This window comes from Mustela nivalis (assembly GCF_964662115.1).
Source record: "Mustela nivalis genome assembly, chromosome: 12".
Lineage (NCBI taxonomy): Eukaryota > Metazoa > Chordata > Mammalia > Carnivora > Mustelidae > Mustela > Mustela nivalis.
The window spans coordinates 77,388,480-77,405,031 of NC_139031.1; the positions used below are offsets into that span (position 1 = coordinate 77,388,480).

Below are 16,552 nucleotides of genomic sequence, written 5' to 3' on the forward strand. Positions count from 1 at the left end.
TCATTGGGTTAATTTTTTATAAACACTAAAAAAATTATATTGAGATCAGAACTATAAAATATCAGATGATTCAGTACACACTCAAGTCAGGTCAGCAAACTATGAATAGCCCACAGGCCAAATCTATCTGCTGCTCATTTCTGTAAATAGTGTTTTATTGAAACACAGGCAGGATCATCAATTTACATGTTGAACGTGGGTATTTCACACTATAATAAAAGAACTGTATTCATGACAGAGACTAAATTGTCTGTAAAGACTAAAATACATACTGTCTGGCTCTTTACAGGAAAAATTTGCCAACTCCTGGGCTAGGTTTCTTGGTCTGCTTCTAGATACTATGCACCTTATTACATCAAAAGCATTTTAAAATAATGAACTTTACAGATATATCTAAAGGGCCATTAAAATATTTATACCTATATAATCACTTTCTTTCAAATGTTATAAAATGGTTGATTCTTAAAATGCATGATGATTATTTTCTCTTGTTAATTAAATGTCATTCACATTTTCAAAACTCTAACATATAGTTTACAAGCTTTCAATGATATTGCTTATGATGAATACTTTTTAATCATAAAATAACCTTAACCTATATTTTATTCTACTCAAAATACTTATTTGGAAAGTGCTTTTCTGTCATTTCATAGTTTTATAAAATGCAGCCCATTGCTTAACATTTAATCATGCTAAAATGATTCACAGTCCTTTTCTGAAACTTGAGGCATTATCAATTCATCACAGTGCTCTACTGGAGCCAACCAACTCACTAAGATATGCTCTTCCCAACTTCACTTTCAATGATGTCACATTGATGGATTGAATTGGTCATGGTGGGAGTATTTACAAAGTGGAAATTAGGCCTGTTTTGTTTGTTTATTTGCTTGTTGGCTCTCGGAATGCCACTTTACCAGGACGTTACCTAATATGTAACTGAAAGCATGTTATTATTATTTTTAAGATTCTATTTATCCATTTGAGAGAGACAGAGAGAGCACAAGCAGGGGGAGAGACAGAAGGAGAGGGAGAAGCAGGCTTCCTGCTGAGCTGGGAGCCAGATCTGGGGCTCCATCCTAGGAACCAGAGATCATGACCTGAGCCGTAGGCCAGTGTTTAACCATCTGAGCCACACAGGTGCCCGTGAAATCATATCATTAAAAATATTCTAATATCATGCATAAAACAGGAAAAGGTAGGAGAGTTAGCCAGACAGCTAAAAGAAGGTAAAGACAATGAATCAACATATAACAATTATGAACAGAACTCGGAGTCTGTATGAAGTTTCTGTGACTATAATCCTATCACTCTTAATGCTAATCCTTAGGTGTTGCCCTCTACTTAAGCAATAGGAATTGAGACCATTTTTTTTTTTTAAGTTGAGACCATTTTTAAGAATGGGAGTGACATGATCATTTTCATACAGCATACTCCAGAAGGAAGTGTATATACTATTTTTATTTTAAAATAAAAAATTGCAACTGTTTGTGTTAAGGTTTTGCAAAGATAACTTGAATAAAGAAACCCTTCTCCAAATTTACATCATCGAAATTGGGAAATACTACAAATCAGGATGATTTGAAAAACAATTTGAAAGAAGCATACTGTTATGAAATGATACTCTTTGTACTTGGTAACCTATGTAGCCATTTTTAAGTTCATAAATTTAAATTTAAAAAATAGATATAAAACAAATTAATTCAAGAGAGAAAATTGAAATGAACCTAGAATGTTACATGCTCAGACTGTCACAAAATTTCTCATCCTTTTTGGAAGTAGTAGTCTTACAGTCTGCCTATTTGGTTTGAATGGGAAATCATTAAAAGCTACATGCATATTATTTAAGATTTTGTTTTAATTATTTATTTAGTAATTCTCCCCAAAGATTTGCCAAAGTGCCAAACGAGGCCTTTCGGTGAGCACAGATCCTCTGGTTGGAGTCCAGTTCTTGTAAAATGCACACCCATTGTGATTTATGATTTCTAGCTTTGTTTTGTTTACTCTTACGAAATAGGTCTTTAATAAAACCCTTTCTTTCTATTGGATTCACGATACTCTCTTGGTTCAATATTGAGGTCCTGTTTTTGAAACATTAAATATTTTAAGGAATATATTGTGCCATCCACAAGGCAATACCTGTGTTCTGGGCCACCAGGCTAAAATGATAAAATTCATTCCCTTTATATGCAAAGATGAGCTGACTAGGAGGCCATCAGTCCAAATGGGAATCCACAGGGACTCACCTTGTTTGACCAGTATATTTTCAGGATATATATGTTTATGTATGTGTATTTATATTTACATAGTTTTTGTTTTGTCTTTAAATATGTGCTTTATTCATGCTATCCTTAAACCCCTCATCTTTAATCTTTGATAGATCATCAAAAAATTTCAGAGCTCTAGATTGGTTAAAACACAACTCTGATTTTTATGTCTGAGGTGAGGTGTCACTGTAACAATACCCAGTGTATATCACTGGAGACTTGCGGATTTTTTTTTTAATATTTAAAATTTTTCATGACCATCATAAAATTTTGTTTATTGAAGGCATTAAAGATGGTTAATTTGTCATATTTGAAACTAATTCTTTTCTAAGGAAAAAACATAAGTATATGAATAAATAGATAAAATATGTGTTTGTGGGTATGTAACTGTTTATCTCCATCTGTAGAATGAGTTCCGGGTAGACTTAGGAATTGATTTGATGTCTTCCAAGTGTATCTTTCTGCATTTCTAAATACAAAAATATGTACACTGAGCCGTTATGGTTTAAAATTATCTTCTACTTGGGGCACCTGGGTGGCTCAGTGGGTTAAACCTCTGCCTTCTGCTCGGGTCATGGTCTCAGGGTCCTGGGATGGAGCCCCGTGTCGGGCTCTCTGCTCTGTGGGGAGCCTGCTTCCCCCTCTCTCTCTGCCTGCCTCTCTGCCTACTTGTGATCTCTCTCTGTCAAATAAATAAATAAAATCTTAAAAAAAAATTATCTTCTACTCTATTGAAAACATGCGTAACATTTGGTTGACCATAGAATTCTTAGACTGTATTTTTTTTCCCACTCCATACAATGAAGCTCTTCCCAAAAAACTGGTCATCTTTACTGTTTTTTTCTAAGTTGGTTTTTTTCTCCTACAGTAGGCTTTTCAGATTCAGTGTCTCACATGCTTACACTCTCATTGTGCTCAATGCCATGGATTCAGACTGTGTTGATGTTTGGAAAAGCAAAGGTATTTCCAGGTTTCCTCTAGCTTTTTATTCTCTGGATTTGTGCATTTAAAACATACTGACCAGTCATGTAGGTTCTCTACTGCTCATAAGCCAAAATTCTGAAAGTACTGACTTATGCAATGAAGGGGAAAAAGCCCCGCTATACTTCCTGGAGATTTTTATTCGTTGTTTTTTGAGAAATCTTTCTGAACAAGGTTGTCTATCTTGTTAAATAATGTACGAAAATGATGTGTTTCTGAATGCTGATAATTAGCAAAAATTATTATTGCAGAATCGTTAGGCTATTCTCAAGAAATGTGTGTTTAAACACTCATAATAGAGGCTTGTGCCATCCCCTGAAATTAAAAAAGCAGTTAGGGAACATTGTGTGAATCAAAATATCCTGAGCCAATCTTTTAGTTTTGTAAAATTCTATAATGATTTTCTGAAAGAACTTACACAGTCAGACACTTGAGGGAAACTAATCTTCCAAAATCTTAAAACTTATTTCTCTGTAGCCTTCCTAAACATTCTTAAGCAAATACCAGACCAAGAATGATTTTTTTTTTTCCAAGAATGATTTTTTGCAACCTTCCCTTCTTTCTTTTAATGCATAAGGTCATTTTTTCTGTTGGGGGTGAAAAAAAGAAGACAAAACATCTCGGGAACTAAACTACAAATCTAAGTTTCTAAAGTGCTATTTCTTGCTATTTGCTTTAAGATTAAAATTTTAAATAATTTCAGGTCAACAGTATTGGGGCTGTATACTGCTCATCAATATTGGGGCTTTAAGTGGTATATGATATTATCTCATTTTCTCCTTTGATATTGTTACTTCTCTTTGAACTATTTGAGTATCTAAAAGTACACTTGAATATATGGACTTTGAATGTATATTTAAAACTTAACACTTCCATTTAAAATTTCTATGTTTAGAGAAATGATTATCAACCTTGTTCACAGTACAATATCAATACCAGGTTCAATATAATAAGCTCCTTAACCAATGGCCTCAAAAAATTGGATGCTTCCTCTGTAATAAACTCTCTTTTCTCTGTTTTATGTAGTGAAACCTATTCGATATGATTACAATTTTTGAATTCATGACATGCTTTAAAAAAAAAAATGCTTTCCTTAAAAATAACTCTTTATGTTGTTCTCAGATCAAAGTACCAACCATGTCCAGATTTGGGGAGCCCATAATACAATTATCCATACCTCATGACAAGCAAAGACTTTGTTTTGTTTTGTTTAATCTGGTAAAGACCAGAGTCAGTTCTCTACGTTCCATCCATTTGTGCCTATGTCACATGTACGTGGATCTTTCTTGTCCCTGAACACTGGGGTTTGTTTCCTGCATACCCAGAGCCCAAAAGTATCAAATAAAATGAGATTTCAAATACTATATGTAGAAATGAGTGTTGAAGAATTAATTTTTAATTACAAACGTTGTGTACATATTAAGATGTTACTCATCACAGGATTTTGTGAAGCAAATAATAATACTGGTGGTCACATGCTACTATCTGTAAAGAACCATGTACATTTAAGACAGCTTCTACAGTTGGTTAATTACCATTTTGATTACCTTTTCAGGGAAAAAAAATGCACAAAATAGAAACCATTACCTCTGGGTTCTTATAACTTTGAGCTTAACTGCTCATAAATGTACTCTAGGGTTTTTGTTTTTTGGTTTTTCTTTTTTAGTTTTTCTTTGCTTAGAATTTTAATTAAGATCCAAGGGGGAGGAGGGGACAGTATTAGATTGTTACTGATACAGAAAAAAATAAAATAAAATAAACAAAAAAAATAATGATACCTGGAAAATGCAGCACACCGTTCCGCGCAGTGACAGAGCGTGAGGAGAGGATTTTCCCCTGGCAGTTCTTTTCTTGTCCAAAAGTTTTGTCAGAGGGTGATGGGCACAAAACAGAGGAGTTTTAAATTAGAGGTTAAAATCTCAAATCGAAATAGCAAGTGCTATGTGGAGATATTTGCCACCTGACCCATGTTTCTGATTTATTTGCATTTAAATGGTGAGTGTGTTTTGTTCTCAGTCTTGTGAATTTTACCAGAACGGCTCAGTGGTTAAATGTCTCCAATTACACAGTAACCACAAGAAGTCAGGGTGAGATGTTCACTGATTCATTAAGGAGGACATGTTCTTTCTTAGTCTGAGCTCCCTCTCCAGTCAGGAAACTTACCTTATGAGACTCACACAGCTTATTCACAGTTTTCACCTCTTGTCTTTTGAAATGCCCAGCTCAACATCCCAGACTTTCTTTTTTTTTTTTTAATTTATTTTTTATTTATTTTCAGCATAACAGTATTCATTATTTTTGCACCACACCCAGTGCTCCATGCAATCCGTGCCCTCTATAATACCCACCACCTGGTACCTTCCACCCCCCACCCCTTCACAACCCTCAGATTGTTTTTCAGAGTCCATAGTCTCTCATGGTTCACCTCCCCTTCCAATATCCCCCAACTCCCTTCTCCTCTCTAACATCCCACCCTTTCTGTTCCACCTTCCCTGATGGGAGTGGGGCTGGGGGAGCTTCTCAGCATTTCATGGTTTCATGTACGCAACTTAGCACTTATGGGTGCTGACTTGTAATTTTGATTACAAATGTCTGAGTCTAAAAAAAGCTGTGGAGAATAATACAGCAGATAGCCATGTACCTGCCATATTTATTATATCAACGTCTTGCCATATTTGTTTCATATTTTTAGGGGAAAGGGATATACATAAGTCAATTAAAGCCTCCTGTAGTCACCTCTCTTGTCCCAGACTTCTCCTTCTGTCCCAGATTATTAGACCTAATTTGAGGTTACTCTTTCACTTGCTTTTCTTCACAGTTTCATGTACGTATTCATAAATGTTTCGTATCTTGCTTGTTTCTAAAACTTTATATAAATGATATCTTAATGTATTTTTGCAACTTCCCTTAGTCATATGAAGTTTATACGACTTATTCATAGTGATACATGTGGCTCTAGTTCATTTATTTTCACTATGGGCCAGAATTCTATTATTGTACATCTCTACTATAGTTTAAACATTCTCTGGTTATTTAAGTTATTTATGAGGTTTTTAAACTATTTCAAGCAATGCTAGAATTGATTTTTTGAAGTAGTCTCCTAATGCACGTGTGGAGGAATTTCTTCTACAAGTTAAATTTCTGGTTATAATGACTATGTTGTTAAATAATATAGGAGAATGTTGTATGGTTTTTTCAACAGTAGTTGTTTTTTCCGAGTTGCAGTCCACAGTGTTAAACTGTTTTTACATTTGTGAGTAATAAATGAGTCTTCTTCTTTCTCTACATCTGTGGTCCTCTTTCTCTGAATTTTCATTTTCAAATGTAATTTGCAATGGTGTCTGTTGTTTTGTTTACCTTCCCTTTGATAATGTTGAATAGGATAATATTTCATTAATTTTGTTAACTCTTGGGTTTTTCTCATCTGCATTTGCCTGCTCTTTTGCTTATTCTTTAACTGGATTAGTTTATGTGTTTCAAATAGAATTTGAGGGAATCTTTATATATTCTGGTAATCCTTTGTCAAATAAGTGGGCTGTAGATGTCTTCTCCTAGTATGTGGCTGGTGTTTTTTGTTTGTCTTTTTGTTTGTTTTTATACAAATTGAAATTTTAATATGGTCAAATTTAGCATTTTTGTTTCTGTTAAGTTTCATAAATGTTCTGTATTGTTTAGGAAATTGTTCTTACCCAAAAGTCTTAAAAATATTGCTCTATATTTTTTTCTAAAAGTCATAAAATTTTTCTCACTTTTCACATAATGTCCTGATAGAGAATTAAGTTGCTTTATTCTATCTGTGGTCTGAGTAGAAACTCTAGGTTTCCCCCTCCTCAATAAAGATAATCAGTTGTGTGTGTACCACTTATTGAATAGTGTGTCATTACTCCCACTGATCCACAATGCTCCATCTGTCAATTATTGAATTTTTTTATACATGTGTGGGTCTTTTATGACTCTTTGTTCTAATCTACTTGTCTGTTGTCTATCCCAACATCATTGTCACAGTTTTAATTATGATACCTTTATAATAAGTCCTGACATATGGTAGGTACCATATTGCTGTTCTTCAGAACCGTCTTGGGACAATTTTTAACCTATGAGTTTTTCATCCACATTTCAGAATCTTCTTATCAATTTTCAGGAAAATCTGTGTGGGAAATTTGATGGTGATTGTATTGAAGGAATAGATTAACTTGAGAAAAAATAGATCTTTTTATACTGAATCATGTCTATTTGAGTCTTAAGTGCGTTCACAATACTGGACCCTTGTCCTACCTAGAGATTTAATCATTGTATTTTGAATCACTACAATAAAATAAGTTAGGACAGTAAAAAAAAAAAAAATTAACACATAGCAATTGTTAAACTTATAAACAATTTTGTATCATTTTATATCGACTTTTAACAATACTATATCCCTAGAAAAGGCAGAGTAGAAAATATAAATAAAATAAAATTTTGTTAAGGAAATATAATGGGCCAAATGTAATCCTTCATGTGCATACCATTGGTTCTAAGTTTCATTTAACCACTGAAGTTCTTGAACTCATTCTTCTAATTCTTTTTAGTGTTGTGTATCCTAATTGTGAAATACATTACTGACATGATACTTTTAGAATTTCAACAGTTTCCATAAAAGAACAGTAAATCCATGAGAACTAAACATCTTACAGTCAGTGAACCAAAAACATTTGATTTTGAAGGTAACTTGCATCTGTATTATTACTATTATTAATGATTAAATCAAAATGGTTTGGAAGATTAGAAAGCCATTTAGAGCCAAGATAAGAATATAGCGTTAAGATATAAATGTAGCTTCAAGACCCTTTTAATGAACCAGTAGGTACATAGAATAGGAGAGCAAAAGTTTACAACCATTGATGTCCACTGCTTGCTTTTGATTTAGCCAGGGATATAGGGAAAATTAGATTCTCCCATGTCATCATACCTGTGAAGAATGATCTCATCTTTTGTTCATCCATATGTCATTCTGTGAGGAAATATGCCTGTGACATAAATTCTAATTCATGGATATTGTTAAATTCTTAGTTTCTCTTGTTTCAGTGTGGGTGATATTGATCCAACTAGCTGGCTTTTTGTAGAGATGATTTGACAGGGTTTCTGGCAAGAAAATGCTGTTGGCTCTATGGTTGACAATCAGTGGTTGGTGTGAGGCTGAGGCTAGCTGTTTTTGGAATGGCGGTTTTGATGTGAAAAGTTGGCCTCTGGAAATCCTTGTTATGAAGAAGTCTCTGGTTGGAGAGTTAACTCCAGTAGTACTGTTAGAAGACACACTCCAATGTAACTTAAGGGAGAATGTTCCTAGGCAAGAAAGTCTCTATTTCTGCTTATGCTTTTTTGGCATATGTTACAGATGGCATGGCAGTGATCAAGGTTGGAGATCAAGAAACACACCACACAGATGAGTGAGCTTCCTTGTTCTTGGTCCTGGGGGATTACCAGGTACGGATTGGTCATTAGTATGAGATTTCTCAAAATTCCTACAAGCTAGTGTGTCAGGTACACATGACAAAAGATCACATTTCATGTTAATACAAAGATTTCCTAATAAATATTTAGGAATCTATCTTATGGAAAGAAGAAAAAACAAACTTGAGGCAACTGGACTGGTAGGTTATGATGTATTATTTTTAGGAGGCAGTGACAGCTTCCTTACTTTGTCAGGATATTGATGACTAGCGTGTTGCCAGGACAAAGAAATATATTTATCATTTTTTATCCACTTACTTTGAAATTAATCAGAGGAAATGTATGTTCGATTTATAATATTTCTGGTAGCGATATCAAGAAAACTAAAGAATTACCCTGTTTTGTACATTTTTTGGTAAGTGTAATAATCCCTACCATAATTTGCTTGCCTTTATTAACAAGGGTAGCATACCTTGAAATGTTTATGTATGTTCAAGTGATACTGATTCTTAAATTTCTGGATTTGTCTAGTCAGTATGCCATAACAGGCTACATTTTAGTGTGTGTGTGTGTGTGTGTGTGTGAGAGAGAGAGAGAGAGAGAGAGAGAATTGGAGTGGTTGTTTTGGAAGCAAGAATGCTGAACTATCTTCAATATTCATAATAGATCTTCATCAGCTAATGTTTTCACATGTCCCACATATTGAGAGAATGTGTTTTAAGTCAGACAGGTCAGAATTTAAATTTAGCTGTTGTACTTAACTGCCTGGATATGTTGTTCAACTTTTAGTACCTTGGTGTTCTCAGTAAGGAAATTGAGATAATAATAATAAGATTTAGAAATAATGTACCAGAAATATTAAATACAGTGTTTGACATTGTGTTTTACATAGATGGCAAAGAGAGCATGTTTACTTTCACTTTGGAGATCTTTGATGGTAAAAAAAAAATACTTGCTACGTTAAGATTGAATTCTTTGGCCCTTATACCTGCACATGCTTAGATAACTGACCATAATTAGTTTTGATCTCTGAACTACAGGGACACAGAATATTTCTCATTAACAAAGCACCGAACTTGGGTCAGAAACATGGAGATAAAGCCATCTTCAAGACTTTAGTCAAGTTACTGATGTTCCCTCAGTCTCCTTTTATCTCATCTGTACAACTGAGAGGTTTTAAGACCTATCTCACAGGGTTAATGGAATGAAAGGAGCTGGTATATTTTATGTGCTTTGCTAACTCTGTAGCACTAGACTAGCTACAGAAGTTACTTTTTTAAGGACAGATAAAATTATTTGCGTGGATGACAATAAATCTTAAAAAGTTCAGGCTTCCCATGGGGGAACACTGAACTGTTATAGCTGTCTGCTATAGTGAAATATTATTTCTGTTATCAGGCCTGAATAAGTTAAGAACAAACAAACACGGAATGCCTGAAGTGATTAAGCCATTTCTCATTTTAACTGTAAAACCAATGTTTTGGCTAATCTTTGAAAAGGCTTCTAAGTTTCTCTTCTTATCACCAGTCTGTTAATCAGTAAACCTCATGTCAGATTAAAATCTCTGGATTAGGTGCCATCAGTATCTGTTCATGTAACTTTCATGGTCTGTTAGTCACTGAAAACACATTTTGTTAGTGAGCAGAGCTGTGGTGTAGGTGTCTGATGTCTGACCCTCAGTGTCTGGACTCATTTTTCTCATCAACTCCTTTTGTATGGGACTTTTGATGAATCACAGAAGCCCACTGGGTCTTGGGCATTAAATGTACAGAATCCTCCTCTAGACACTTCTCTCATGCATGCTTGGGAGAACCTTTACCTTTTGAAGTGATGCCAGGGAGAGAGTGAGCCTTGAGAATGGAAATGGTCCATGGTCAAAGGTTTCCAACAAGAACGTGAAATGGTAGCATATGAGCCCTGATGAGCTGAGCGTGTTGGATGAAACAAAAATTCAATCCCTCGCATTAAGAAGGTGGGAGCTGAAAAGATAAATGAGACCAGAATGGAGAAATTATGACACTGATGAAAGTCAAGTGTCAGGGCTCCTTCTTCATGCAGTAAGCCCCCGACACAGCTCCAGAAAGTTCCGAGGAACTGGTCGTGTTTGTGGCATCTGTTGCTTTTTCACCATTTGTCATTTGTTGTGGCTTTTTTTGTCCTTTTAACAGATATTCACTTGTATCCCATTTCGTATTCATAACTTTATATTTTTCCTTAAAACCGTGTAAGCCTTACCCCCTGCAAAACTTGAATTCATCCCTGCATGAGATGTTTCTTAATGGGAAGGACACTGAAGTATGTACTGTAGAATTAGAAGAATGTTTTGGGGTGCCATGGTAATATACTGAGGTTAGATGGAGGTAAAACAAAACAAAATGAAACACAACAGGGAGTTTGGCGAGAAGGTTGTTGTCAGGGAGTGGTGGTGCTATTATTAGGAATACCAGAAATAATGAAGAGTATATATGGGTTACAACATGTGTTCAGTAACTACTCTGCACAGGTCTATCCTAGAACAATATGATGCTATCCTGCCTATAGTCTAGAAAGGCACTGGTTAAAAAGTACTCACTGTGGAGGTAAGGTTTGAGGAGGGTCTAAGTGAATAAAAATATAAAATAATTCTGAGGAGCTAGAAGAAAGTTACCTTTAAGGAAAAAAAAATCATTTTTTAGTGACTTTTTATGAGCACTTTATGTTTTTTTTTGGTTGTGTTAAGAGGGCTATAGAAATTCAGAACACCCTGGTGTATTCCGCGTGCCTTAGAAACCAGTACAATAACTAAGTGGAGATTACAGATATGCCCCCTCCCATCCCAAAGAATCCCAGGTAGCCTTCCGGTAATTTCTAACAGCAGATTGTAAACTCAGGGCAAGGAGCTGTCCAGACACTGAAACAGATCTTTCCCAGCTTTCATTCATTTCATTGTTAACTTTTATAGTTACGGCATTCTGCTGTGCTCCAGCTAGAGCCATGAGTGTTGAAACAGAAAGAACGTTCTGCAGAAATGCAGGTTTTTACGTTTTCATGCCAGCACTCAATGATTTCAGATTAAAGACTTTTCATATGTATAGTAAATTACACTGAGCATTGGAAGAAAATAAGATTTCTTTCTTAAGCTCCTTTTGTTTTATTTTACTCTTTAGTCTTTCCTAGATCCTCCTCATCGTCCTTCATGGTGCTTGAGTCTGCTGAGGTCTATGACTGATCCGTTTACTTCTATCATTTTTTTTTAGTACTTGCTGGATAGAGTGATCTCTCTTGACCCTGTGGAGACATAAATGAAGAAAGCATGGACTGTACCTTTTAGCAGGCGAGACAGAAAATAGAAAAACTATTTATAAGAAGCCTATATTTAATGGTGGTGTGTGCTACGGAGAGGAATCCAGCAGGAGCAGAGAGACGCCTGTAGGGGGGGTGGGCTTGCAACTTTAGAGGGTGTTCCTGGAGGGCCTCACCCAGAAGGCTGGAACAGAGTAAAGTGCCCAGGGACAGGAAAGACGGAGCCAGAAGGTATCAGTATTCCAGCAAACAAATGAAAAGGGCGGAGGCCCAGAGCAAGATCATGCCTGGTGTGTGGGAGGAAAGCGGAGACAGCAAGGAGCCCAGCGTGGTGGGAGCTAGTGAGCATGTGAGAGACAGCAGCGGAGGTTCCGGGTCAAGCAGTCACAGAGATCGAATCTTGTGGGCCATTGTCAGGACTTCAGCTTCTGCTCATGTGCGATGAGAAGCCCCTGGGCTGACACATAGGAATACATCTCTCTTTCTCTCTTCAAGTAAATAAATAAATCTTTTTTTTTTTTTAAGGGGGGATGGGGTACCTGGGGGTTTACCTGAGCGCAGGTTGAGCATCTGACTCTTGGTTTCAGCTTGGGTCATGATATCAAGGTTGTGAGATGGAGCCCCTCGTTGGGCTCAAGTCTCAGCAAGGAGTCTTTGGAGAGTCTTGCTTTCTCCCTTCCCCTGCCCCTCCCTCTACTTGTGCATGCACACTCTCTCTCTTTCTCTCCAAAGAAATAAATCTTTTTTAAAAAACTTAAGGGCGCCTGGGTGGCTCAGTGGGTTAAGCCGCTGCCTTCGGCTCAGGTCATGATCTCAGGGTCCTGGGATCGAGTCCCGCATCGGGCTCTCTGCTCAGCAGGGAGCCTGCTTACTTCTCTCTCTCTCTCTGCCTGCCTCTCATTGTACTTGTAATTTCTCTCTGTCAAATAAATAAATAAAATCTTTAAAAATAAATAAATAAATAAATAAATAAATAACTTAAATAGGGGGTGCCTGGGTGGCTCAGTGGGTTAAAGCCTCTGCCTTCGGATCAGGTCATGATCCCAAGGTCCTGGGATCGAGCCCCACATTGGGCTCTCTGCTCGGCAGGGAACCTGCTTCCTCCTCTCTCTCTGCCTGCCTCTCTGCCTACTTGTGATCTTTGTCTGTCAAATAAAGAAATAAAAAATCTTTAAAAAAAAAAAACTTAAATAGGAATAGTCTGAGTGCTGTAACTCTAGGATAGTTTGAAGGAGTGAAGGGTAGCAAGACAGCAGTTAGGAAACTAAGGAAATAACCCAGGTGTGAGATGTGGCTCTTCAGACCAAGGTGGGAATAGGTACATAAAATGTTATATTACATTGTGTATATATTTGTGTACACACACAGCCAATACAACGTGTATGTTAAATTTTGGCTGAGTGGAAATGACCTCAGCGTTTTCACTCATTTGTTCCTAGACATAGTATTCAGAATTAGCAAGCCAAAAGCCCCTCTCCCATATTTTGAAATCATAAATCCCTATATACTATAACAGTCCTACAGAGTGAAACATGGAAGAGACTGACCCAAAACTGCCAGAAGTGGGAGGGCCACAGGGCAAGAAAGGTATAGGCCCTCTCCAAACTGCAAATGTTATTAAAGTGATAATTTGATGATTGTAAACCTTGCCTCTTATGTCTTATGTTATCAAATGAGTTGAGTCTGAGTGCATGGTGATCTACTAGGCCTGTGGTGGACATACACCAACCTTTCTGGTCTCATTTCTCTCTTTAGCCCATGTAATCATCTCACCTTCTTAATGCTAAGGCTTGAATTTTCATTTTATACTTAAAGCAGAGGAGGCGGTCCATACTCATTCCCATTTCTCAGCTTCCTACCCACCAGCCCCCCCAGAGTTCTCAAATCCTGGAGCCAGAGTTTTGTTTACCTTCCATGATGCTCCTACGCTTCCCTGGGAGAAAGTATTTCAGGAGTCATAAACTGATTGACCTTAGTGACCCAGAATCTAGTCCTCTCTCTGACACCCATTAAATCTCTGACACCCATTAAGTCTACTCAATGTGGTAAGCTTTATCATAATCAAATGAATTCACTTATTTTGTTTTTGCACTTAATTCTAAAATATTAGCTATAAAAATAGTCAAGATTTTAGAATTGGGTTCTGTGTATCTTAAACAGAAAAAAAGCCCTTAGAATGCCAGTTTTCCTGAATTTAGATGAGGAATCGGGAGGGCTGGCTTTTGGAACTACCACTAAATGTAATTTCTAAAGCTAAGGTTTCACATCTGTAAAAGTAGGGTAAGTTACACTTATCTTACCGATTTTACTGGAATGCTATGAAGATAAAATGAGAAAAAGTAGGGAAAATGATTTTGTAAAAAAATAAAGTCCCATATTGTTTCTATTAACATAAGTGAAATGGGTCTGATTTTGCTTCTTTTAATCAAAAGGACTTCTTATAATTAGCCAGTATATGTACCAACATCCTTCATAATTCATAGTACATATTGCTGTTAGTTTTTATAGTTGTGATCATGTATGCTTATGAATTAGGAGAAATAATTTCTCTTCATGAATTTTTGAGAGCCGGAGGGAAAATAGTGGAGTTTTATTTTACATCAGTGGGTAGATATTGATGTTAAACTGTTGTCTTCTGCAGCAGAAGTGACTCAGTCCGTTAAGCCTCGGACTTTTGTTTTCGGCTGGGTCATGATCTGGGCAGGATCCAGCCCTGCTGGGCTCTGTGCTCTGAGCTCATTTGGGAATAAGCTCAGGATTCTCTCTCCTCTTCTCCCCCTCCTTCTCCTCCCTCCTCCACCTCCGCCCGCCCTCCCCTGCAAATGCCCGTGCTGGCGCCCACTCTCTCTCTCAGATCAATAAAATCTTTTTTTCAAATGTTGTCTTCTTAGGCAATTTTGTTTTTTTAATGGAAAAACTCAGTTATTGTAATGTGTTTCATATTATTATATAGATAGAAATATCATTTTACATATTAAAAGTGATTTAGAACTTTTGGAATGAAATTCTGCCATCACATGGTATTTGTTATTTATTGAACATCTCTCAGGCCAATGTAAATTATTTGCTAATTCTTCTTTGATATGTGAGAAATAAAATATTGACAATTCTTATGAAGTAATGATTCACTTTATTTCTTTAAGATTCTCTCAGAATGATAAAATGTTTATTGATTTTTTTATTGTTTGAAATGGCTTCCTTATTCTATTTATATCCTTTAGTGCCTCAAATGGTGAAAGAATTTATACATGAAAAGTTCACCATTTTACTTTCGATTATACCATTCATAATAATGATATAGTATCCTTGACTCAAAAATAAGCAAAATATTGTTATAATATTGTAATGTGTTGTAGTATTTCTAGTGATGAGTACTTAGGTCAGGATAAAATCTCCTACTTCTCTGTCAAAAGAAAAATTCTGTTTTCTTATGTAGACTAAGTATATTTGCATTTACCTTTTGCTTTTAAATTTTGTTTGGGAGATTTCTTTTTAGAATTTTCCTTTTCTGAAATACAATTTTCTTTTTATCGGATTTGACACGTGATTTAAAGTTACAGTTCAGTAATCAAAGTTTTGTGCATTCTATCTGTCAACTAATGTTTGAACTGGAACTTATATTATCTGTATGTATGTTAATTCTCAGTGGAGAGGATGATGATGGTGTTGATATTGCCACTGATCCAAATAACTCCTGTATTTATTAGAAAACTCCTTTTCCTAGAATAAAGTGACAATATGTTGAGTTGAAATCTGTTGCCTGAGTAGTGGGATACATTTAAATAACATTTTAAAAAGAGCAGTACAGAATATATGAATATTAAAAAGGTTAAGAACATAATTAAAGTTAAAATCCTTAGTGGTTCAGTAGGGATACTTAAAGCAGAGGAGATCACAGTTAAGGCAAGCATTTCTCTTGGACAGTTGCATCCTGTAGCCTCGCTTCCTATGTCCATTCAATTAACTATGAATCTATATATTCATGCGTGCCTTTAGGATTAGTGGATTACACTCTATTTAATGGTATTGATCTGGTAATACCATTGAATTACGAAGTTACTTGAAAATATCCACTTTGTTCTAACAAAATGAATTGGGAAATTAAGAGTTTATAAATTTATGAACTTCAGTCTACTTCAGATGAGATGTTAACATCACATACCTATCATTGGATAGCCCCATATATTATATGATTTTCCTGGAATTATTAACATTTTACTAATCTACTCATATCCTTTTTCTTGTCTTATTAAGCTACATCCTATTTTAATCTGTTTTAAATAATATATCTAATTCTAAAAACCATAAACTGTGGCCATAGAGTGACATTAGCATCTATACTAATCTTTCCAGGAAATACTAGACTGTAGTATTAGATTATTATAGAGTTTATAGTAATTAGATTATTATAGAGTTTATTATCTATATATAGTATTAGATTATTATAGAGTTTATAGTGATTAGAAACATTACAAACACAATCCTATCATGATAATCTTCTTCAAGTTGAACCACAAATCACAGCTAATGATATACTCCTTTTTACCTTGACTCTATTTAAAAAGCATGAATTTGCAATAGCCCACCTTGTCTCA

At 35.6% G+C, this 16,552-nt stretch overlaps 1 protein-coding gene across 8 annotated transcripts in view; it reads left to right on the forward strand.

Moving 5' to 3' along the window:
- Positions 1-16,552, forward strand: part of PCLO (piccolo presynaptic cytomatrix protein) — a 407,515-nt gene that overhangs the window by 297,423 nt on the left and 93,540 nt on the right. The gene's annotated exons all lie outside the window — the stretch shown is intronic.